We start from the raw sequence: 24,756 nt of genomic DNA on the forward strand, positions 1-24,756 counted from the left end.
AACATGCATAAAACACAGCATTCCTATATACCACCTTACCACCAATAACATCGTGGATTAGTGTGGAACATTTGTTACAATGATAATAGCACATTTTTATAGTTGTACTATTAAAGTCCATGGTTTCACTGTTTGTGCAGTGCAGTTCCATGGATTTTTAAAAAATTGTATTATTAACTTACATACAATCTAACATTTCCCCTTTTAATCATATTTAAAACATATATTTCAGTTCTTTAACTTGCATTCACAATAGTGTTCTCTCATCAACAGGATCCTACCAAAACATTTCTGTCACTTTAAACACTTCACTTCAAACAGGAATCCTGTGCATTTTAAGCCTTAACTTCCCATGCCCATCCAAAGTGTACACTCAGTGGCTCTCAGTTTCATCGCAGCGATGGTCTATCATCAGTTAGGCCATTTTAGAATGTTTTGATAATTCCAAAAGGAAGAGTCCTGTTCCCCCTTATAACCCACAGTTGTTGACCTTTAGTATTGATAGAGTTTCTTTGCCTTTACCACTAAACTATCACAATATCATAACTGTATCAGTTAAAATAGTCTTTCCATGCACCCCCACATTCTTAACACCTTGTCATAGAAGAACGTGTTTACATTTGTACTGCTAACCACAATCATATCCACCACTGAAATCAGTTATACAGTCTGAAGATTATCCTCTACCTTTCTTTAAGTAGAAATTAACCCCTCTATGCTATTCCTTTCAGCCTCATTCACATTTATAAATCAACAGTGTTAGTTATACTGCATGTTACCGTCAACTCTAAACATTACCACACATCACAGCCCCTGCTTACTAACATTCTACTTAGATTGAACATCAGCTCCTCCTTCTAATCTCTTAGTAACCTGTACTCTGAAATTTAATTCCATGAGTTTACTCTTCATATTTAGTTATTAGTGAGACTATGATATTTGTCATTTTTGTCTGCCTTATTTCACTCAACATAATTTCCTGAACTTTTATCCATGTTGACCCATGCATCCTAAATACCTTTCTACTTAGAGTTGAGTAGTATTCCATTATCTGCATATATCACATTTTGCTTATCTATTAATCAGTGATGTACATTAAGGTTGCTTCCATCTTTTGGAAGTTTTGACTTATGCCACTGTGAACAGCAGTGTGCAAATGTCTGTTCGGTTTTGCTTTCAGTTTTTCTGAATATATTCCTAGTAGCAGTATTGCTGGAGAATGTGGCATTTCTATATTTAGCTTCCTGAGGAACCTCCAAACTCTCTTCCATGAGGCTACACCATACTCTCTTCCCACCAGCAGTGAAGGAGTGTTCCTTTTATTCCACATCCCCTCTAGCACTTGTAGTTTTCAGGGCCTTTTTGTATTGTTTTACTCTGTTCTTGTTTTTAATAATGGCCATTTATAAGATATTGTAGTTTTGATCTGCATTTCCCTAATAGCAGTGATGTTGAGCATCTTTTCATGTGCTTTTTGGCTGTTTTTATATCTTCTTTGGAAAAAATGTATGTCTCAGTCTTTTGCACATTTTTAATTGGATTGCCTTTTTATCATTGAGTTGCATGAGCTCTTTATATAAAATGGAGATCAAACACTTATCAGATATGTGGTTTCGTAATGTTTTCTCACATTGAGTAGACTTCTTTTGCACCTTAACAAACTCCTTTGAAGTACAAAAGTGTTTAATTTTGAGGAGGTCCCATTTATCTATTTTTTCCTTCAATGTTCTGGTTTTGGGTGTAAGGTCAAAGAAAACACTATCCATCGAGGATCTTGAAGATGTTTTCCTAAAATTTCTTATAGGATTTTTATGGTTGTAGCGTTTATATTTAGGTCCTTGAGTTAATTTTTGTATAAGGTGTGATATAAGATATTGACATGTTGTTCTCCCAACACCATTTGTTGAAAGATTGTTCAGACACAGCTGGGTTTTCACAGCCTTGTTAAATAATCAATTGACCCTATATGTGAAGGTATATTTCTGAACTTTCATTTTAATTCCATTGATCAATCTTTCTATTTTGATGTCAGTACCATTCTATTTTCTCTACTATATGTAAGTAATATAGTTTCAAGTCAGGAGGTGAGACTCCTCCAACTTTCTTCTTCTCTTTTAAGATATTTTTGGCTTTTAGGGAACCCTTCCTTCCAAACAAATTTGATAATTGGCTTTTCCATTTCTACATAAAATCTACCAGATAGGGCATTTTTAGAGCATTAGAATTGTTCTGCATGATCTTGCAGTAACAGATATAGGCCATTTTAAATTTCATCAAAAATTGTAAAAGCGTATGATCCAAAATGCAAGTCGTATTGTAAACTGATGGCCATGGCTAGTAGCAATTCTTCAATTGTAACAACTGTACCATCCACTGATCCATGTAAAGTGTTATTAATAGGGGAAAGGGAAAAGGGGAGGGCTTTGGTTATATGGCAATCCCCCTATATTATCTAGTGACTTTTTTATAACCTAAAGCTTCTTTGAACTTAAAATGGAAAAACACAAGATACTGGGGAAGTAAGTATATGGAAGAAAATGTCATTGTACACACAAGACAACAGATCTTACAGTGATGAAGGTCAATGTCTAAAAAGCATTTTTTATTAAGATATAAATTTTTAAATTTTGTTCTTTTTTAAAAGGTTTATTTTATTTATTTCTTCCCCCTCCTCTTGTTGTTTGCACTTGCTGTCTGCTCTCTGTGTCTGTTCATTTTTGCTCTCTGTGTCTGCTTGCCTTTTTTAGGAGGCACCAGTAACCAAACTGGGACCTCACATGTAGGAGAGGCACCCAATCACTTGAGCCACATCTTCTCCCTGGTGGTTGTATCCACATTGTGTCTTTTCATTGCATTGTTGCACCCACTCACTGAACCAACCCCTTGCCTCAGCTCCCTGTATTGTTCATCTTCTTTAGGAGACATCAGGAACGGAACCTGGGAACTTCATGTGGTAGATGGTGGCCCAACTGCTTGAGCTATACCTGCTCCCTGTATTATTTTTAAAAGCATTACTATTATTTCATCTTAGTTTTCTTTTGCTACTCTCTTGGCTTCATCTTTGGAGAGGATTTGGGTCACAGAAGGGTCACAACTGTGACAGGTGTTGGGGTATCAGTGATGGGGTATGCATGGAATGGGGTTCTCCTGGGGCATGCCTCTGAGGCATATGAATGTGTTCAAGGGTTTATGAGGCATTGTCACAGTGGGTCGAGATCCACACGATAACCAAAAGAATATTGAATTCCCATCCTGGGGAGTTCTGTAACATATTCTAATGGGAAAGTGAGAATCCTACAAGTACAGGGGCAGGGACTAGTGAGAGAGGATTGATGGTTGTGCCAACCCCTTGATGTCAATGATTGTACTCATGGAACTCTTCTTTTGAAATTGAAATTGAAACTTAGCCAAGTATTATATGTTGCCTAAGAGTTACCTCCTGAGGGCCTCCTTGTTGCTCAAATGTGGCCTCCTTTTAAGTCAAACTCAGCATATAAATGCACTCTCTTCCCCACAATGTGGGGCATGACTCCCCAGGATGAGCTTCTATGGCACCAAGGGGTTATTACCAAGCACCGACTTGCAAAACCTGGAAAAAGTCCTTGACCATAAGTGGGAAAGGGTAAATACAAGTGAGTTTTCATGGCTAAGAGATTTAACATGAGTTGGAATGTCATTCCAGAGGTTATGTTTATGGACATTTTGGCAGGATTTCATTGACTGCCACAGAAACTAGTGCCCCAAATAGCAGGGCTCCTGAGGGCTCTAGAGAAACCCAGACACTATAGGCAGGGTAGACCACTCAGGAGTTTGGCACTCTGCTTTGAATTTATGCCCCCTAGTGTAACAGAATTGGACTTATTTGGGTTTAACTCTTCTGCCCTTTCTATTTGAACTTATGGTTAGTACTATACTTGGTAAGTACATGTCCAAGAGATTTAAATCTTTGGACCATCCATGCACCAGTTTAGCCCTGAATCTCAGGAGAGTTTCAGAATCTACTCTTCAATTCAATGGACTTATCCAGGAAAAATAACAAGGCGGTTATGTTGGACAATATCCTTCACAAGGAACAGAGAGAGTCTAACTGCAAGCAATATGGTTCCATCCATCTGCTCCATGGAATCTAAGTACCCTCTCAATTAGAGGCAGAGTGGGCATTACCATCCTTAAATCCTCAAGATTGGGGAGTGAACAACCGCCTAAAATAGAGTTGTTAGTCTACCATTGCCTTGTTATTATAGTAGCAATGGAAGAGCTTTTATCATTAATGTGGAGGCAGTAGCCACTGGAGGTCCTGAGGGAAGGGCGAGGGAAAAATAGATGTAATATGGGGCCATTTTTTGGACAGTGGAATTGTCCAGCTTGTCATTGTGGTGACAGATACAGGCTATTATATATCTTTCATAACTTACAAAATTGCGTGGGGCAGAGTGTAAAGTATAATGTAAATTATAATCCACATCTAGCAGCAATGCTTCAAAACATTCATCAATAGAAACAAATGTACCACACTAATGAAATATGTTGTTAATGTGGGAGACTGTGGGAGGGGAAGGGAGAAACACATATGGAAAGTCCCTATGTTTTTTTATGTAACATTTATGTAATCTGAACTTACTTTTTTAAAAAAATGATATTGGAATTTTTATTGGCATTGCATTGTATTTGTAAATCAGATAGGATAAAATTGACATCTTAACATCATTTGGTATTCCAACCCATGAACATAGATGGTCCTTCCATTTATTGAGGTCTTCTTTGGTTTCTTTTTTTTTTTTCCCAATTTCTACTCAATTTATTCATTTTTAAAAAAATATTACATTCAAAAAATATGAGTTCCCCATTCACCCCTACTGCCCCCAGCCCACCACTCCCCCGACAGTAACACTCTCCCCCATCATCATGACACATCCATTGCATCTGATGAGTACATCTCTGGGTGTCGCTGCACCCCATGGCCTGTGGTACACACCATAGCCCATACTCTCCCACGTTCCATCCAGTGGGCCATGGGAGGACATACAATGTCCGGCAATTGTCCCTGCAGCACCATTCAGGACAACTCCAAGTCCCGAAAATGCCTCCACATCTCATCTCTTCCTCCCATTCCCCGCACCCAGCAGCCACCATGGCCACTTTTTCCACACAAATGCCACATTTTCTCGATTATTAACCACAATAGTTCATGAGTAAGATATCATTAAGTCCACTCTTATCCTTACTGTATTCCTCCTTCCTGTGGACCTTCGCTTTGTTGTGTCCATTCCATATCTATGTCAAGAGGGGGTTTAGATTCCACATGGATACTGGATGCAATCCTCCTGCTTTCAGTTGTAGGCACTCTAGGCTCCAAGAGAAGCTCAATAATTAGGAAAAAAAGAAAAGAAAAAGATAGGATGTAGAATTCTTTGGTTTCTTTAAGCAATGTTTTTTTTTAGTTTTCTATGGTCTTTTTTGTCCTTGGTTACGTTTATTGCTAAGGATTTTTTTCTTTTAGTATTGCTATTGTAAATCATATTATTTTTATGACTTCTCATATTCTTCATTAGTGATAGATAGAAATACTACTGATTTTTTGCTTGTTTAATCCTGCCACTTTGCTGAAACCACCTCTTAGTCCTAGTAACTTTGTTGTGGATATTGTAGGATTTTCTAAGTGGAGGATCATCTCATCAGCAAATGGTAGAAGTTTTACTTCTTGCTTTCCTATTCAGGTCATTTTTTTTCTTTTTCATGCCTAACTGCTTTAGCTAGAGCTTCTAGCACAATATTAAATGATAGAAGCTACAGTGGGCATTCTTGTTTTGTGCCCAGTCTCAACCAGAAAGCTTTTAGTCTTTCACTGTTGAGTACAGTGTTTGCTTTGGGCTTTTCATATATGCCCTTTACCATGTTGAGAACATTTCCCTCTAATCTTTAGACTGTTTTTTCAAGAAAGACTGTATTTTGACAAAAGTCTTTTCATGGTCAGTCAAGATGATTGTGGTTTTCTTCTTCAGTTTATTTAGGTGATGATTTAAACTGATCAGTTATCTTGTGCTGAATGATCCTTGTATCAAGGGATAACACCCACATGATCACAGTGTGAAATTCTTTTACTGTGCTTTGGGTTTCAGTTAGCAAGTATTTTGCTGAGGATTTTTTGCATCTATATTCACTAGAGAAATTGGTCTGTGATTTTCTTTTTCATTGTAACTTTATCTGGTTTTCTAGTAGGGTGATGTTGGCTTCATAGAATGACTCTGGTAGCATTCTTTCCTCTTCAGTTTTTTATAAGAGCTTGAGCAAGATTGCTATTTTATCTTCTTCAAATGATTGGTAGAATTTACCTGTGTCACTTATGGTCCTAGCTATTCATTTGGGGGAGGTTTTCTAATGATTGTTTCAATCTCCTTACCTGTTATTAATTTGTTGTGTCTTCTCTTTCTTTTAGGGTCAGTGTAGTTTGTGTGTTTCTAGGAATTTGTCCATTTCATCCATGTTGTCTTGTTTATTAGAGTACAGTTTCTCATAATATCCTCTTATGATCTCTTTTATTTCTTTCATGTCAGTTGTAATGTACCCTCTCTCATTTCTGCAGCTTTTGTCCTTTTTTCTTTGTCAGTCTAGCTAATGATTTGTCAATTTTATTGATCTTCTCAAAGAACTAGCTTTTGGTTTTGTTGATTCTCTTTTTTTGGTGGTGTTCTCCTTTCTCTTTCCTCCAGTCTTTACTTCCATTCTTCTTGTTGCTTCCAGGATTAGTTTGCTGTTCTTTTTTTAGTTCCCCTAAGTATGCAGTTAGGTCTTCCAATTTAGTTCTTTCTTCTTTTTTAAGGTAGACATTGAAGGCTATAAATTACCCTATCTACACTGCCTTTGCTGTATCCCAAAGATGAATTTTCATTCTTGTGACCAACATGTGGCCTCTTATGAAGAATGATCTATGTGCCCTTGAGAATAATGTATTCCCTGCATTTTTGGGGTGTATGGCTCTATAAATGTTTGTTAGGTCTAGTTCATTTATCATAATATTCATGTTCTCAGTTTCCTTATTTATCCTCTGTCAAGATATTATATCAAAGTCTCCAACTATTATTGTTGAGATGTCTATTTCTCCCTTCAGTTTGCCATTGTGTGCATCACGTATTTTAGGTGCATAGATATTTATTATTGTTATTTCCTCTTGATGAGTTGTCCCTTTTACTGTTTATCTCTTATGTCAGTTTTGCATTTAAAATCTAAGTGTCTGAAATTAGAATTGCTACTCGAGATCTTTTATTGTTTACTGTAGATGTTTAATATTATTGATGAATTGCAAGGAGAAATGGATTATGTTTGTAATCTGATCTTTACCTGGCATGATTGAGTTATGATTAGGGTGGTTATTCCCCACCGCTTGGTGGGTGGGGACTCAGATAAAAGGCATGGCAAAGAACAGAGTTGAGGTTTTCTGATAAAGTTTTGATGTTGGAATTTGCTGCCAAAGACTTAAGGTTACAGGAAGTAACCTCACAGAGGGAAGAGAAGCCAGCCCCAGGAAGAAAGGAACCTTGAACCCAGAGAAAAACAAGCCCCAGGAATGTAGGAGCCCAACAAGCCTGAACCCTTACAGATTTCATCAGCCATCTTGCTCCAAATAGACTTTGGTGAAGAAAGTAACTTATGCTTTATGACCTTGTAACTCTAAGTTCCTACCTCAAATAAATACCCATGATAAAAAGCAACCAATTTCTGGTATTTTGCAGCAGAACCCCTTTGGCTGACTAATACAGAAATTGGTACTGAGGAATGGGGAAGTGCTTTTGTAATTACCAAAATGCTGGAACAGTTTTATAAATGGGTAAGGGGTATTTTTTGGAGGAATTTTAAGATGCCTGATGGAAAAGGCCTAGCTCAGTTTGAAGAGACTGTTGATAGCACTATGAATGCTAAAGAGATTTTTTATGATGCTTTTGAAGTAAATGATGAAACTATTATTGGAAACTGGAGGAAAGGTGAACCATGTTATAAGTTGCAGAGAACTTAGCAAGATTAATTCCTGGTGTTGTATGGAAGGCAAAATTTCAAAATGGCAAGGCTGAGCATTTAGGTGAAGAACTTTCCAAGGTAAACTCTGAGAATGCAGCTTGGCTTCTACTTGCTGCTTTTAGCAAAATGCTGCATGAGAGAGAATAAGCTAAGTAATGAACTGTTTGGCCAAAGGGAAACAGAGACTGATTCCAGAAGTTCTAAGCCTTTGGAAATCAAGCTACCAGATGAAAGTGGCCCATTTCAGGACTTAACTAAACTTGGAACTGTTAAATCAAGATTGAAGGTGTAGTTACCTAGGAAAGACTTGTGGAAAGTCTTACTGTCTGATGGCTTGGACCCCTGCCTCCAGCTAGCTAAACCAACAGTCTGTTTCAGAGTGCTGTATGAACAAAACTACTGTCAGCCTGAAATAAAAAGGACATGGAAAGGAGAGCTTGAAGGAGAAATAGCTTTAAAAGGAAAACAATGGAAGCTGAGATCTGGCATTCAGACATCACTTTGGGCCAAGAGAGGAACCTCACCCGTGTGTACAGAGAGGGTGAGTTTGTTCCCTCTTAGTGGATGTTCCTGTCCAATGTTCTGGGAGAGTTTTGCTGCCTCCAGGTACATAGAGGGTGGGACACATACCCCAAGGATTAGCGTCATTAAGGACAGCACTCCACAGTTCTGAGTGGAATGGACCTGTCCCACAAAGGTTAGGGGAGGCCAGGTGGTCAACCTGTTACTCTGAGAGGGTTGAGCCTGTATGCAAGGGTTAGGGAGGGCCAGGTGGTCAACTCATTGCTCTGAAAGGGTTGAGCTTGTATGCCAAAGTGTAGGCGGAATATTGTCTTCACATCATTGTACTATGGGAGTTAAGACACTAACCCAAGGATTGGATGAAGAGTGGCTGTCACCCCAACACTCTTAGAAGGCGAGGTCTGGAGCTTGGTTGACACCCAGATGCCTTATGAGGGTGGAACGAAGAAAATGGCCATTGCGCAAGCATGTGGAAAGGGTGGGTTCCTATAAGATCCCAAGGAGAAAAAACTATCATCTTAAGAATGACTCTCAGACTTTAAAATCAAATAGAGGATGCCCTGCAGGTCTACTGAACTGCAGAATAACTGTAACTCATGGTTCCCTTCCAATTTCTCCTTAGTGTAATGAAAATGTTAGCCTTTTTCTATTCAGTTGTGTATTAGAAGCAGATTGTTTTGTAATTTCAGAGGTCTGTAGCAGACTTGTCCCAGGACAAACTGTATTTCTTTAAATTGTGATATGATTTATTACTTGAATTATAATGATTTATTTTTTTAATATTGTATTGTCTTTTTGGAATTCAAAGGGTGGAATGTAGTTTAATATTATTGATGTATTCTAAAGAGAAATATTGGATTATGTTTGTAATCTTATCTGTACCTGGCATGACTGAGTTATGATTAGGGTGGTGATTCCCCACCTCTTGGTGGGTGGGGATTTATATATAAAAGTCATGGCAAAGAACAGAGTTGAGGGTTTCTGATGTTGGCATTTTGATGTTGGAGTTTGGCACTGAAGACTTAAGCTGGAGCCCTGGGAAGTAAGCATGCAAAGGAAAGAGAAGCAAGCCTCAGGGAGAAAGAACCTTGTACCCAGAGAAAAGCAAGCCCCAGGAATGTAGGAACCCAGGAAGCCTGAATCCTCACAGACACCAGCAGATATCTTGCTCCAAGTAGACTTTTGTTGGGGAAGTAACTTGTGCTTTATGACCTGGTATCTGTAAGCTCCTACCCCAAATATATACCCTTTATGAAAACCAACCAGTTACTGGTATCTTACTATTTTTGTGAAATATTCTTTTAACGTTTCACTTTCAGCCTAATTGTATCCTTGCATCTAAGGTAAGTCTCCTGTAGACAATATACATATGCCTTTTTTTTTTTTTTTTTAATCCATTCTCTCAGTCTGGGTCTTTTGACTGGTCACTTAAGTTCATTAATGTTCAATGTTATTGTGGTAAAGGTGTTACTTACTCCATCCATTTTATCCTTTGACTTTCCATTGTTATGTCTTACATTACATGTCATCTTAGTCTCTAGTTTTCCTTATTTATGATCTTCACTTCTACACTCTTCTCTGAGTCTCTCACCCTTGTCTTATCCTTTCATTCTAAGCACTCCCTTTAGTATCCTTTGCAAGATTTCTGGTTGTCTTTTAGTGAAAAAAAACTCTGTTTTCATTTGTGAAGAATTTAAATTTACCCTTTTTTGAAGGACAGTTTTCCTGGTTGAAGAATTCTTGGCTAACCATTTCTTACTTTCAGTACATTAAATATGTCATATCATTGCCTTCTTGCCTCCATGGTTTCTCATGGGCATTTGTGTTACTGAACTTGTATGAGATGCATTGTTTTTCTCTTGCTGCTTTCAGAATCCTCTCTTTGTGTCTGCCATTTGACCTTGGGAATAGTAGGTTTATTCAGATTTATTGTTTGGAATGTGTTGCCCTTCTTGGATATTGATATTTATGTCTTTCATAAGTATTAGGAAATTTTCTGTCATTATTTCCTCAGATATTCTTTCTGTTCCTTTCTCTTCTCCTTTTGGGACACCTATAACATGTTTCACAGTGTCATTTAATCCACTGAGTCCCTGCTCAGTTTTTTTTTTTTTTTCTTCCTGTTCTTTTCTTTTTCTATGTTCCTGTCTTTTCAAATTTAGGTTATCTTCTAACTCATGAATTCTGCCCTCTGTCAGTTCAAATCTGCTATTACATGGCTCTAATGAATGTATTTTAAAATTTCAGATGGGGAGATTTTCCTTCTATTAGATCTATTATTCCTTTCTTTTCAGGCTTTTAGGTTGTTTGTTATGCTCACCCATTGTTGTCTTAATGTCCTTTATCCTTTTACCTAGTTTTCCTTCAACTCTTTGAATTGGTTTAGGGGACTTGTGTGAATATCATTGATTAATTTTCTTAAATCTTGTGTCTTGTCATGGTTTTTTATTTGTTCCTTTGACTGGTTGGGCCGCATCTTTTACTTATTATGGTTTGTAATATTTTGCTAATGTCTGTTGATCTGATTATGCTGGTGAATTTACTCTGATGATCAAATTCTTCCCTAGTGCTTTTGTTTCATGACTGCTTTTTGATTTTTATCTCATTTTATTTCAAATCTTTAAAATTGTCCAGCTTAGGTTAATAAAGCATGGCCAGGGACTCAACTAAATGGGGCACAGATGAAATCCAGGGGTCCAGTGATTTGGGCAAGATTCCAACAATTTTTTTCCCTCTTTTTGCAGTTTCTCTGCCTGCCAATAAGTCAACATTTCCATGAAGGTGTCTTTCAACCTCTACTTGCTGGGTTGGGTAGGGCAGAGATTTCAAGAGGTCTTGACTGTCCAAACTCACTGAAGAGCAATCTCTCTGCCCTCCACCACAACTTCCTTCTGAGTAAGGAAGACACCTGTTTTTCTCTTAGTTGGCCCATAGGTTTTACCAAGCCACTTTGCTTTGAGAGTGGGGATGGGTGGCATTCTCAGGTGTGGGGATGAGTAATACATAGTTTTCATTTCAGCTTTTTGTCTCTCTGTCCTTTTAAAGAAAGTGGTATGTAAAAAGATGTTATGCCTATTTATTTATGAATCTGTATTATTTGTGTATGTAAAAGTATAATAATACAAGACAGTAAATCAGAAATGCAGTTTAGGTGTTTGGTAAAATATTAAGTACTTAATTTTCAGAAATAGAGACCCAGGCAACTCTTGAATTACAGAGATATCTCCATGAAAATATTCCATACTTTTGATAAATTGTTATTTAACTTTCAGAGATAGAATTTTTTCCTTTGGTTTTATTAGATGCTATGAACAGAATTTTTGAAACTTATTGATAAGTGCTTAGTGGTTCTCTTAGTGGTCTTTGGACATACCTCATTGACAATGACATTTTTTAAAAAATCATAAATAAATGGAATTATAAAGTCTACTATGATAATGCCTTATCCAGGCCCACTGTTCACCTTCATTATTCATTTCTGTCTAAAATATCTCTACCAAAAATACATAGGAAGGAACAGAAGAGCTCCTTCAGGCACTTGCTTTTTCTGATATGGAAAAAAAGTGTTTTTTCCACAGGATCCTGAGAAAGTAGTATTACTATTTAGAGCTCTGAAATAAATCACTAAATCTTTATTTAAGCTAAGAAATATGTTTTAAGCTATTAATAAACCATGTTAATATCACATGACTTGCTCATAGGAAAGGAAAATGTAATTCCTAATTAATATTTCTAAATGACTTTTCTCCTTAGCATTTTAAGGTATTGTAACTACTATAGTGTTAATATTTTGTCTCATATCACTTGTTTTTTTATTTCTTGTTTATTGATTTATTAGAAGTATCAGGGATTGACCCTTGAACCTTGTACATGGGATGCAAGCACTCCACCACTGAGCTACATCTGCTCCCCACCTAACTTTATTTTATTTTGATTCTGCTAATTCATTGAGCATTCATAGTTACTCTGATGATACTGCTTAATGGCATATTATAATGCTGTTACTTAAGAAACCCTTTTGTTCATTTTCCTTCACTATTATTTAACATTCAGTTAAACTGAATTTAACATTTAACAAACTAAATGCTTTGGCACAGGTATTATTATTATAAGGTAGATATTGTTGAGATCTGCCTTACAATTGATTTAACCTTTGGCAGTCTAATGAGAGTATTGCTAAAAGCTTCATTATCCAATTATTTAAGTTCTACTCCTTGACTTTATTGTTTACTAAACAAATACAGTAAAGAAATAAAGCACACCAAGGAAAATAAAAAATAAAGTGAACTTTTTATTATTTAAAATAATTTCAATGATGATAAAATTGATAAAAGTGTGCATGTGCTACATTAATTTTTCTTTTGATCTAGAAAAAGTAGACAAGAGATTTTATATTCATGTATAAATTCTGACTCAATTTCTTGTTTTATGACCTAGGGAAAAATAGGTAATCTCTTTGTGCCCAATTTTTTAAACCTACAAATTGGGGGTGATATATGTACCTACCTAAAGGATTGTTGTGAAGAAAGAATAAACAAATTTGCCACATACTAAACATTCATTAAAATAACTGCTGTTGTAATCATCTTCTTTGGCAATGCCAGTTTAAAAGGTTGGTTGTTACAGTTTCCCTTGCCATAAAAATATATAAAATAAAATATTAGTCCTCTGTGATTAAAGAAATATTATAGTTTTTTGTATCATAGAACACTGGTTAATATAGCCCACCTCTTTATATGCATAGTTTGTTTTATATTTGTGTGTGGTTATTTGGATATCCCCATTTTTCCTGTCTACCTCTTTAAAAAACAGACGTACAGGACTTCTTAAATATACCCTAACTTAAGGCCATGTTTTTGGTAATATTGAATTGGAATACTTAAGATGAAAACAGTTCTTAAATATTGGGCTTGATAATGCCTTAGCCTCAATTGTAATTTTGGGTCCCTTTTTACTAGACTGAGGAAGTGACAAGATTGAGAGGTATGAACAGACAACTGCAGATAAATGCTGACTGTATTCTGAAACAAGTTGATCTCCTTCTTTCTAGAGGTATAGACTCTATTATTTGGTAAACCATACATAATAATAGGGTGTCATGCTGCTTTTTGTTTTTACAAATTTAAGAGAGATGTTACATGAGGTTACAGTTCTGGTAGAAACTTTCACTTCATGGTCCTATATTAGATTTGGAAGATTAAAAGCAGTTTCCTTTGGGCAAATTAATCATTAAGCTCTTACCTTGTAGGCTGTGTTATTGTCCTGCATTTTTCTTTTTTTAGTTCTTGATTTTGAATTTTTCATAAATTGGTGGAGTTTCAATTTTTAAAATGTGTGCTTGTAACCTAAAATATCCATAAAAACAGAGATTACAAATCATACCAGATTTATGCATTTTAAACTCATTTCCTCATGTCATTTTTTATACTGAGAAATACATCTTACATTTTTAGTATTCTCAGTTTATTGTAGCAGTACACTGCAGTAGAGGCACTCATATGACTTCTCTTAGCTTACCATTTTAAGTGGTATTCTTTTATTTACTTACTAATATATATTTTCTGATGTTCACAGCATTAAACACTCATTAACAATGAACCATACTTAGACATATACATATACTGTTGCTTCTTTTGGTTGGATTGTTTGCTTACACAGTCATTTGTCTATTCCTAGACTTGTTTATCCTAGTTTTATAACTTAGTAATTTAATGTTTTATAAACTGACAAGAATGGTGAAGAAACTATCCTTTCCAGAGAAGTTAAAGGGCAAATGCTTTAGAAAGACTGGTAAATGCTTTGGAAAGTCATAAAGGAAAATCACTAAAATATATAGATGCTTCTGTAAATTCGGTATGGGTAAAAACAACTGAGAAAACTGTAGGGTTCTGCCATAAGGTTGCTTTGTAAGCGTCCTTGATTTTTTCTTGCCCTGCTATAGAAGAAATCAAAACAGGAAACTCAATACCATCACTTGTATGGATTATATAAGATAGACAATACAGAATTCTAGTCAGCAGAGACTTATTTTAAAAAAAAATTCATTAAAAGAATAATATTTATGTTTTGTTATAAGACAATTTTTTTCATTCTCAATTCTTGGTTTTAATTGATCCTTTTTTATATTAACCTACAATTACTTTAGAAACATCAAAATACTATCTACTGCAACATAGCCCATTGCTAGTTTTAGGTAAGATTAAATAGAGCAAATTTGAATGTGAAAGTTTGGCAGACTAGTTAGGTATACTTAAAATTACTTTATAAATCTAGTCTGGATACAATCTACTAACTATAACCATCAAGAGAATTACTGTGAATAATGTGGAGATTATACAAACTGTAGAACATTGTAGAATGTGTGTGTGTGTATTCTTTGAAACATAACAAAAACACTAATCCAAATACTTGATTAGAATATTTTAGTAAGACTTATGAGATCTAGAAATGATTAGAAAATTGTTGGAGTCATGGACCCGAAGTGTATTGGGAATGAAAGACAAAGAGAATTTGGGATCAGGGGAGAATTTCCTGGGAGCATTGAAGCCTCAAGCTCATCAGGAAAGTTTATTAATCTCAGGGTTCTCAAGCAATCATGAGAACCAGCAAATATCCTAGCTAACTATTCCCATTCCCTCAACCTATGTAACACAATGGATCAAAATCTAAAATTATAATTCAAAGTACAAAATTTCAATGTTCTATTATATTGTTGAGAAAGCATACCCATAAATCATGTTACCCAGGTGTTCTACCTAGTCCTCATTTCACCTGAATGTACACTTCCCCTTGCTAGATTTATGACCTGCACATATAGCTATGGAGACAGCATGACTCGGTGATCAAGGAAATAAATTGCTTCCATGGAAACAACATGCCTTTGTTTCCCACATTTCCCCCTTTTTGTTTTAGTCAGGGTGGCTGTGCCTGTCTTATGTTGCCCTCCTCTGAGAGTCTTACCTGTAATTCACTACCAGCCAAGCACACTGACCATGGGGTACTCATTGCAAGGTTCTTGCAAGTTCCAAATTATTGGCTTGTCCCATAGCATTCACATGGTACAAACACCTTGTCCCAGGCAGGCAGCAACAATGAGCAACAAGATTAACACACAAAGTCCTATTCCTAATGCTGATTTAAAAAAAATGTTGAGACATCCACCAATTTACTGGATTAAACTTATTGAAATGAGAAATCAAATCATTAAAGATATCCTTATCAGCTACATAAATATGATTATGAGACATTTCCAATATCTTTTTCTGTAATTCTTCTATTTCTAATGACATATTATTCTTATTACCTATCAAATGATTTTTAATCTTTTCCCAGTCAAACATAGAATTATTATAAGCAAGTGGAGTAATACAAAAAGTACTCTTCTTCCAATCATATCTTAAACCTCTAAGTAAATTTAATTTATATACTTGATCTCCAAGATGTAAAAATGCTGATTATAGATCATTAACTCTATTGTTTAATTCATCAATATGTTCTTGACTATGCCATAAGTCACTAGCATTCTTATGCCAATCATGCACATATTGCTATGTTTGCACAGTCTCATGTAAGGCCATGGTAGCTGTAGCAGCAGCTGCAATAACACCAGTCAGTCCCAATATGCCAGCTACTAACAGTCCCACAAATCACTTTGAGTACTTCAGGATTTCTTGAGCCATATGGAACAGCAGTTGACTCTTATGTGAGGATTGCCAAATTTGGTTCAGTCGCAATGGAATCCACACTCCCTGCCACCTTTGAGCCATTGTAATGAACTCTCCATTCTGTAAAATAGTCTCAAACTGGTATACAATGCCCCACTTTTATAAAATAGAGCATTCTTAGTTATAGTTTTCCAACCACAAATATAATGATCTCTTGTGATTGAAAATGATGAGTTTGATTTAAATGTAAATATTGACCATTCTTACTCTTATTCTCAATCCATTCTGTTGTAGGTGCTATTCCCTGAAAAATTTTCCACAAATTCTTTTGATTATGCATAGATATAATATTACACCATGGAGAAGGGATTCATTTCCCTTTATATTTCCAAACACTATTATTTTTGGTAAAAATTAGTTTTTCATCCAAATCAAGGGATTCATGAAAGGGATATTGCATATTACTAATGTGCTGTCCTTTACTATTTAGACCATACCAAATAAATCTGCCATTATATTTGGTGGGGATCCCCATAGGGGCACTTTCCCACACTATCCCATAGGAATAGTTATAGGTAGGTTTTTTAATCCCCATGTAATTATAAGAAAGAAATAATGTTACTAAAGACATAGTACTATTTTTTTTTAAAGATAATCATAGTCCAATTTTTAAAAAACATACATGGAAGATGGTTACCAAAGCATAGGGGTCAATAATCAAATGGTATTATGAGATTATAGATTCTTTTTCCTTCCTCATGGGGCTTAATTGGTAACCTATCATCAGTTGGTCTAGGGAATATATGGGTCTTATTCAGATAAATGGGAATGGATGGATCTTTCCAGGTTAACACTGTAAGTAATGGGGGGTTAGGTATATAGGCCCAATAGGTGTAATTACCCACAGCTTTCTCATTACTTATGATCACCATCATAAGTTGTAGGAGACACCATTTCTTCATTCCACAGCTTAATCCTCTTCAAGGTAGCCAAATTTGCTTTCCATTTTCTGAAATGACAAGAGCATAGTCTCACCTCCATACTTTAATCCTGTCTCTTTTCCATTCATTGCTTAAAATATCTTTCCAGAATATTGGTTGATCTTCATTTCCAGTGTCCACTGTAGATTTTTTATATTTTCCAAAGTGACATTCCACAGGTGTAAATGAATTATAAACATTAAGAAAATTTAAAGTAAGTAAGGCTTTTGCCAATTGATCGCTTGGTGTTATACCATCATCTCCTCCTTTTTGTTTTAAAAGCATAGTTTTTAGGGTATGGTGGCAGTGTTCAAATATGGCTTGACTTGTAGGATTATAAGGAACTAGTAACATGCTCAATAGCATACGTAGAACAAAAGGAAGCAAAAGGCTTACTTGTGTAAGAAGGGCCATTATCAGTTTTAATTTTCAAGGGACATTCCATCACAGCTAAAGTAGACCACAAATGAGAATGAGTGTGATGAAAACATTCACCACTTTGTGCAGTAGCCCACAAAAATGAGAGTGTCAGTACAGACATGAACATATTGTAATTTACCAAATGAGGGTATGTAACATCCATCTGCCACAGTTGATTAGGAGCTAGGCTTCTGGGATTAGTTCCAGCCTGAAAGGGCACTGTGGCCAAGGGTCCATAAATGGGACAGCTATTAATAATCTCTTGAGCTTGATGTTTTGTCAATTGAGGAAATTTATGTTGGTCCCTTATTAGTAATATGAGTCAATGCATAATATTTAGTTGCATCCTGCAAACATCCCACTAACAGATCAGCTTGGGCATTTTGGGTAGCTAGAGCCCAGGAAGGGAAGAATGAGACCAGATATGAGTAATATATATGGGCTGACTTCTTTGCCAAATGAGGGCTTGAAGGTCAGCAAAAAGTAGAGACAATTCATCAGGAATAAAAATATGAGCTGTTTCAATATGAGCTACAGTTTAACACACATATTTAGAATCAGAGACAATATTCAAGGGCTCCTGAAATGTTTGTAAATCCTTAATGATGGTTGAAAACTCTGTGCATTGAGCAAATGAATACAGAATCGGCCAAACCTGTTCTTTTTGAGAGGTAACATTGCTGCTTTTCCATTACTACTACCATCAGTAAATACGGTGTGAGCATTTTCAATAGGAACAGTTTCACAATTTTTGGTAAAATCCAAGTGGTTCCTCATAAGAACATTAACAGTTTGGAAGTAGGATAATGATTATCAATAATGCCTTGAAAATTATGAATAGCAATTTGCCATTGAGGATTAGTTATATATGTGTTCAATTTCTTTATGAGAAAGATCACAAATAATTCTGTCTGGATCAGACCCCTTTAATTGTAATAATCTAACAGCATTTTGCTAAATAATTTTTGGAGATATGTCTGCAATCTCTTTTATTATTAGGTAAAAAAAAAATTCTAATATACCTTCTTGCCAAAATAAAGCTGTAGGAGATTGAGGGGTTGAGAAATAAGCAAATCAATAGATTTGCCAGGTTCTATTTGTGTTAATTGCCCTTGAGAGATTCGATCCTCTACCAATGCCAATTCTTTTTCAGCCTCTACAGACAATGGTCTAGGGCTTGAAAGATCTACATTCTTTCTGATAGTGACCAGGCTTTGTACATTTAAAACAATTTCCTTTCTCTCCTCCTTTGAGATACCGTAAAAGGCTGTGGCCAACACCACCATCTGATGAGCCATAGAGTCAATATCCTGAGAAGCCTTAATATAATCTTGAGTTGAACCTCCTGCTGCCTTCAAGGGTCAAATTGCCTTTTTACATTCACTGTTAGCATGATCAAAAGCAAGCATTTACAAAATTACCTCTCTTGCTTCTGGAATCTTTATTGTTTTCATCAAAATGTCAGTTAATTGGGCTACAAATTCCATTTATATTTCATTAACTCCCTGGATCACTTTGGCAAAAGATTGAGCAGGTTTTCCAGGTGTACAAATCCATTTCCAAGCTGCCAAACATGAATTGCACACTTGTGTTATGGCCTGATCATTGTATTGGAGCTGTCTTTGAATTCCAGACCAATCACCAATACCCAATAATTGTTCAGCAGAAAGAATGGGAGGAATCTGTATTGTGTTACAGTGCACAATCGTATTGGCTTCTGTCCACCAGGTTTTAAATTGCAAAAACTCAGCCAAGCTTAAAACAGTTCTAGCCAGCATGTCCCAATCCCAGGGGATAAGTTGGTCAGCTTGAGCCAGCCCAGGCACTAGGCCAAAAGTGTAAGGACTATTAGTTCCAAATTGTGCACAGCCTTGTTTAAGTTCTTCAGAATTTTAAATGGCAGGGGTTCATGATGAAAATTATATCCCCCTTGAGGGCTGTTTGCATCTGGGTGAACTTGTTGAATGGTTACTGGGAAAGCTGTTAGTAATCACATTGCTTCAGGATCCCCCTGTTGAGATCCTTGCAGCAAACAACACATTAAGGAGTAGATGGAACTGGATTAGGTACATTGTTAGTGTAGGGCCTGGTGTCAGTGGTATCAGTAAATATTCCCAGGGCTGTCGGCATTGTAATCGGGGGGACCGTAGGGGTTACATTACAGAAATTAGGGTAAATGCTGGCTTTAGAAATATTCAATTTAGACATCTGCTTAGGCAGAAAGGGGTGTTTCTTTCTCATTGGGGGGCTCATCCTCATCCTTGTCCTCTATTTCCTCCCTGTCCTCACTCTGATGGCCCATGTCAAGGGGCTCCCTGTAAAAGATGGTAATTTCCTCCTCCCCCACTTCAGACTGCAGCAGATCTAAGGCTGCTGCAATCAGTTGGCCTAAAGCCCACAGCAACAGTGGTATAGTCTCTCCTCTCTGGTATGCGCTATATAGTGCCTTCATTACCTGTTTCCAATGTTTAAAATTTAAAAGACTTTTTCCTTGTGGCTGAAACCAATAACAGTGTTTTTGTTCTACAGCAAGAAGTTCAAGGAAATCAGCAGTTTTCACTGAGACTCTGACAGTATCTAAGAGTCTTTAGAACCTGTGAATATTCTTCCAGACATCCTGTTGATTTCCCATACCCTGATGCTAGTGGACAGCAAAATTAAGATTCTTACCACTGTATTGTCAGACTCGAGTCACCTTTCGATGGATGCCTCAACCTTTCAAGAAAGTTTTCAGTTTCTGTGTTTCTGATACTGCCATGGAAGAATCTCTGCTCCTGTCAATTCTTCAGGCCCCATGTTGGGCACCAGATGTCAGACTTGCAGACCCAAAGGGTTTTGGGAATGAAGGACAAAGAGAGATTGGGATCAGGGGATCTGAGAGCATTGGAGCCTCAAGCTCATTGGACAAGTTTATTAATCTCAGGGCCTTCTTTATATACCCCAAGCAATTGTGAGAACCAGCAACTATCCTAGCTAACCATTCCCATTACCTCAACCTGTGTAACAAATGGATCAAAATCTATGATTATCACTCAAAGTACAAAATTTCAGTGTTCTATTATATTGTTGAGAAAGCATACCCATAAATCTTGTTGCCCAGGTTGCCCTGTTCTACCTAGTCCTCATTCCACCTGAGTGTACACATATCCTTGCTAGATTTATGACCTGCACGTGTAGCTATGGAGACAGCATGACTCAGTGGTCAAGGAATAACTTGCTTCCATGGAAACAACATGCCTTTGTTTCCTACAGAACATAAACTATAAATTAAGTTTTGAACAAATAACGTATGTGACATCCATCTTAAAAATTAAAAAAAAAAATAGTATAATGGCTTTGAAGTTCTATTTAAGAATAGTTTTCATAAAATTGTTTTAAAATAAAAGAGCTTATCATTCTTAAACTTTCATAAGCTAAGAACTGTGTTTCGAATCATGTTTGGCAATAAACTCTTGATACTTTACTATTTCTAAATTCCATTGTAAGTGGTCCAAATATAGTAATATAACCAACTTCTATGCCTACACTCTGAAAAACTTTTTAAGTGTCCAGTCTGTACCTACCAATTAAGACAAAATTCTAGGCACTTTTTGGACATTTAAACTAGATATCATCATTGTATTATTTGATGAAAAGCAGCTATATTGTTGGCTTAGGTGAGGAAAACTCCTTGAAAAAATATAACAATCAGGAGGTTCAATAAATTTCAATAATCAGTATTGTACAACGTCCTCTATAAAGAAAAATAGTTCGGGAACACCTCTTAAGATAGAGGTGTTCATAACAATCAGATTAAGATGATAGATGGGTAGAAGTGAAGATAGGTCTCAAAACCAGAACTTCCATCAAAACTTACTTTGGAAGAATCATGGCAGGACATGTGATTGAAATGTCACCAGTTTAGTTGGTGAACATTTTAAATAGATAAACTTTTTAAGGCAAGATTAAATATTTATAATTGTTATAACTTCTAAAATAGGCCCAATATCTTTTATCATTGATAAGTAACATTTAAAATAGCCTTTTCTGGACCTAAGATTGTCTATATGCTGCAGTTATTTCACTTTTGCCTAGACTGTTTAGTTCTTTCAAAGTAGAACTCTAATAAGAATAATCTTTATGATTTAGTATTTGCCTTCATAATCAAATTAATAATGGGTACAGTTGAGGGTAAATTATGAAGAAGTAAAGGTAATCTTTCACCATTTCAATCTTAAATAGTTCTCTCTTACAAAACAGAGAAAACAGCTCAATCATCCTATCATTTCTCTTCTTTATTTACTTCCCCCAGTGCCTTGTATGCTTAGTTCTGAGTACTGGCTAAGGCAATGAAACTTGCAGTTGGATAAATATTTCTGGGTATAGTAAATTATAGACAAATAATAGTGCATTAGTATAACCAAAACTTTAACTCAGATTCAATGAGAGAAGGATGGATAATGAGCTTCTTCAATCTTTTTTTTTAAAGATACATAGATCACACAAAATGTGACATTTAAAAATATAGGAGGTTCCTGTATATCCCACTCCCCACTCTCTACTCCCTGCCCCCACTCCCACATCATCAACTTCTTTCATTGTAGTGGCACATTCATTGAATTTGATGAATACATTTTGGAATTTTGCTACACTGCATGGATTATTGTTTCCATTGTAGTTTACACTCTCTCCCAACACATTCAGTGAGTTATGGCATGACATATAATGTCCTGCATTGTGACTTGCCAGTGGGCCCCACTTTGGAATTTGTGTTCCTGAGTGTGATGGAGTTGGATTCAGATGTTACTTCTATACACATGCTTATTCTGTCACTTTTACTGAATCTGTCACTTTTACTGTGTTGGCGCTGGGGTTGGTATATATTCAGAAGACTTAAATCTCTGGACTGGCCATGTGCCAGCTGGGCCCTGAGCCTCAGCAGAGTTGCAAATCCTATCTCAGTTCATTGGACTTACCCAGGTCAGCTAATGGAGGTAAGGATGGTTGGCCACCACACCAGGGAACCAAGAGAGTCTATCTGCAAGCAGGAGAATCCCATCTATCAGCCATGTGGGATCTAAGCCCCCTCTCAATTTAGAGGTGGGGTGGACATTGCCATCCCAGGGTCCTCAGGATGGGGGAATAATATATGGATTAGAGTGGAATAAGTTTTATTCTACTAAAGAATTATTGTGAATGTAGCAATGGGAGAGTGCCCATAGGAGTTGCTGAGGCCCGGGAGAGGGAAGAAGAGTTGTGATAGGGGGGCATTTGGGGGGCAATAATTGCTTTTTTTTCATGTTTTATTTCTGTAGTTTATTTTTTATAAAGTTAAATAACAGAAGAAGGAATCCTTAATTTCTGATGCCATTTTTTACAGGCAACTTTGATCCAAAAGCCACAAATAATTTTTATGACAACATTGAACCTTGCCCAGTTGTACCACCTAAACCCTCTAAAAAGACTAGTAGTGATATGTCGCTGACATCATAGAAATAAAAAGTATTCTTTGGAATTTCTATTAAAGACATTCATGAATTTATTCAGTGCATGTACACATACACACAATCTCTCTACTGATTTTGACCTTAATTTAGAAATGATGAAATATCTCCAAATTACAATTTTAAAAGGCATCAAAATTGCAGAATTCATAAATATGTAATTTCAAGAATGTACAAAAACAGTACAGTATGTGCAGTAGGTATAACATTCATTGACAGGCCATACAAACAAAAAACTTTGTATAGTCAAAGGTTAGCATAAAGAATAAGTGTCACAGAACCATTGTTTTGAACAACTAGTTTTGGTAGCTGTTACATAGGAATGATTTCCAATTAAAGGGTATTCAACCTGCTTTATTTTTATGTCACCAGTGTTTAATAGACATTTTAGTATCTCAACTGGTGAATTTCATTTATCTTTTATTTTATGATGAATAATTGAATTTATATTTACTTTTGTCCCATGTGTATAATTTTTGTTATTGGACCATGTGTTTATAAGTATCACTGTCAGAACTGATCTGGAATATGCATTTTGTGTGATAATCCCTTTTGTTTTAACCAGCACAATATAGGCTACTTGAAACTATATGTAATAGAAGAATTATGTAGAAAAATCATATGAACGTTAACTTTCTAAAATTTCATCAGACTTCATTTTTAAACAAGCACCATGTAAAATTTAATTACCTGTTCTAAATTACTTAATGTATTTCAAGCTCAGAACAGACTCTTTCAAAGTATTTTGTTTATGAGTAGTAGTGCAAATTTTTTTCAATTGTTTAGTGCTACCATGGATGCTTTATCTAGTCTGCATTTAAAGTAGCTGATTTCCAAAAATGGTACAAAGCGGTATCTGAATGACTGTCAAGTAGTAGCTGTGTCACTGTGACATATATACATTTCCAGGCTAAAAGTAACTGAGTTGTTTATTACTGATTATTTTGAAGTTTTTGTTAAATGATATATACATCTATGAAATTCATTTACTTGAGCACCTGGAAAGGAAGCATTAGGTTGATTTTCAGCTAACAGGTTTAAAGGTAGTCATATCACCACATTTAAGGAATGCATTAAAACTTATAGCCTAGGAATAGACGACCAAGTTGATACAGGCATACCTCATTTTATTGTAATTCACTTTATTGTGCTCTCTAGTAGCATGTGTGCTCACTCATGTCTCTGTCATATTTTGGTAATTCTCACAATATTTAAAACTTCATTCTTACTCTCATCTATTATGGTGATCTGAGATCGCGGTGTTTAATGTTACTATTATAATTGTTTTGTGGCACCACAAGCCACACCCATAGAAGACAGCAAACTTAATTGATAAACATTGTGTATGTTCTGCCTGCTCTACTGACTGACCACTCCCTGTATCTCTCTCTTGGGCCTTCTTATTCCCTGAGACACAGCAATATTGATTTAGGCAAATCAATAACCCCACAATGGCCCCTAAGTGTTCGAATGACAGGAAGGGTCTCAAAACCTAGAAATGATTAAGCTTAGTGAGGAAGGCATGAAGAAAGCTGAGATAGGCTGAAAGCTAGGCAAATTGCCTCAAACAGCCAAGTTAGGAAGTCAAAGGAGAAGTTCTTGAAGAAAATGAAAAGTGTTGCTCCATTGGGCACCCAAACGATAAGAAAGCAGAACAGCCTTATTGCTGAAATG

General features: G+C 36.1%; 1 pseudogene; it reads left to right on the forward strand.

Annotated features, from left to right (window-relative positions):
* LOC139438256 (TGF-beta-activated kinase 1 and MAP3K7-binding protein 3-like) overlaps positions 1 to 23,071 on the forward strand; it is a 34,026-nt pseudogene extending 10,955 nt beyond the window's left edge.
* The last annotated feature ends 1,685 nt before the right edge of the window (positions 23,072 to 24,756 follow it).

The sequence above is a fragment of the Dasypus novemcinctus genome, chromosome Y (genome assembly GCF_030445035.2).
Source record: "Dasypus novemcinctus isolate mDasNov1 chromosome Y, mDasNov1.1.hap2, whole genome shotgun sequence".
Taxonomy (NCBI): domain Eukaryota; kingdom Metazoa; phylum Chordata; class Mammalia; order Cingulata; family Dasypodidae; genus Dasypus; species Dasypus novemcinctus.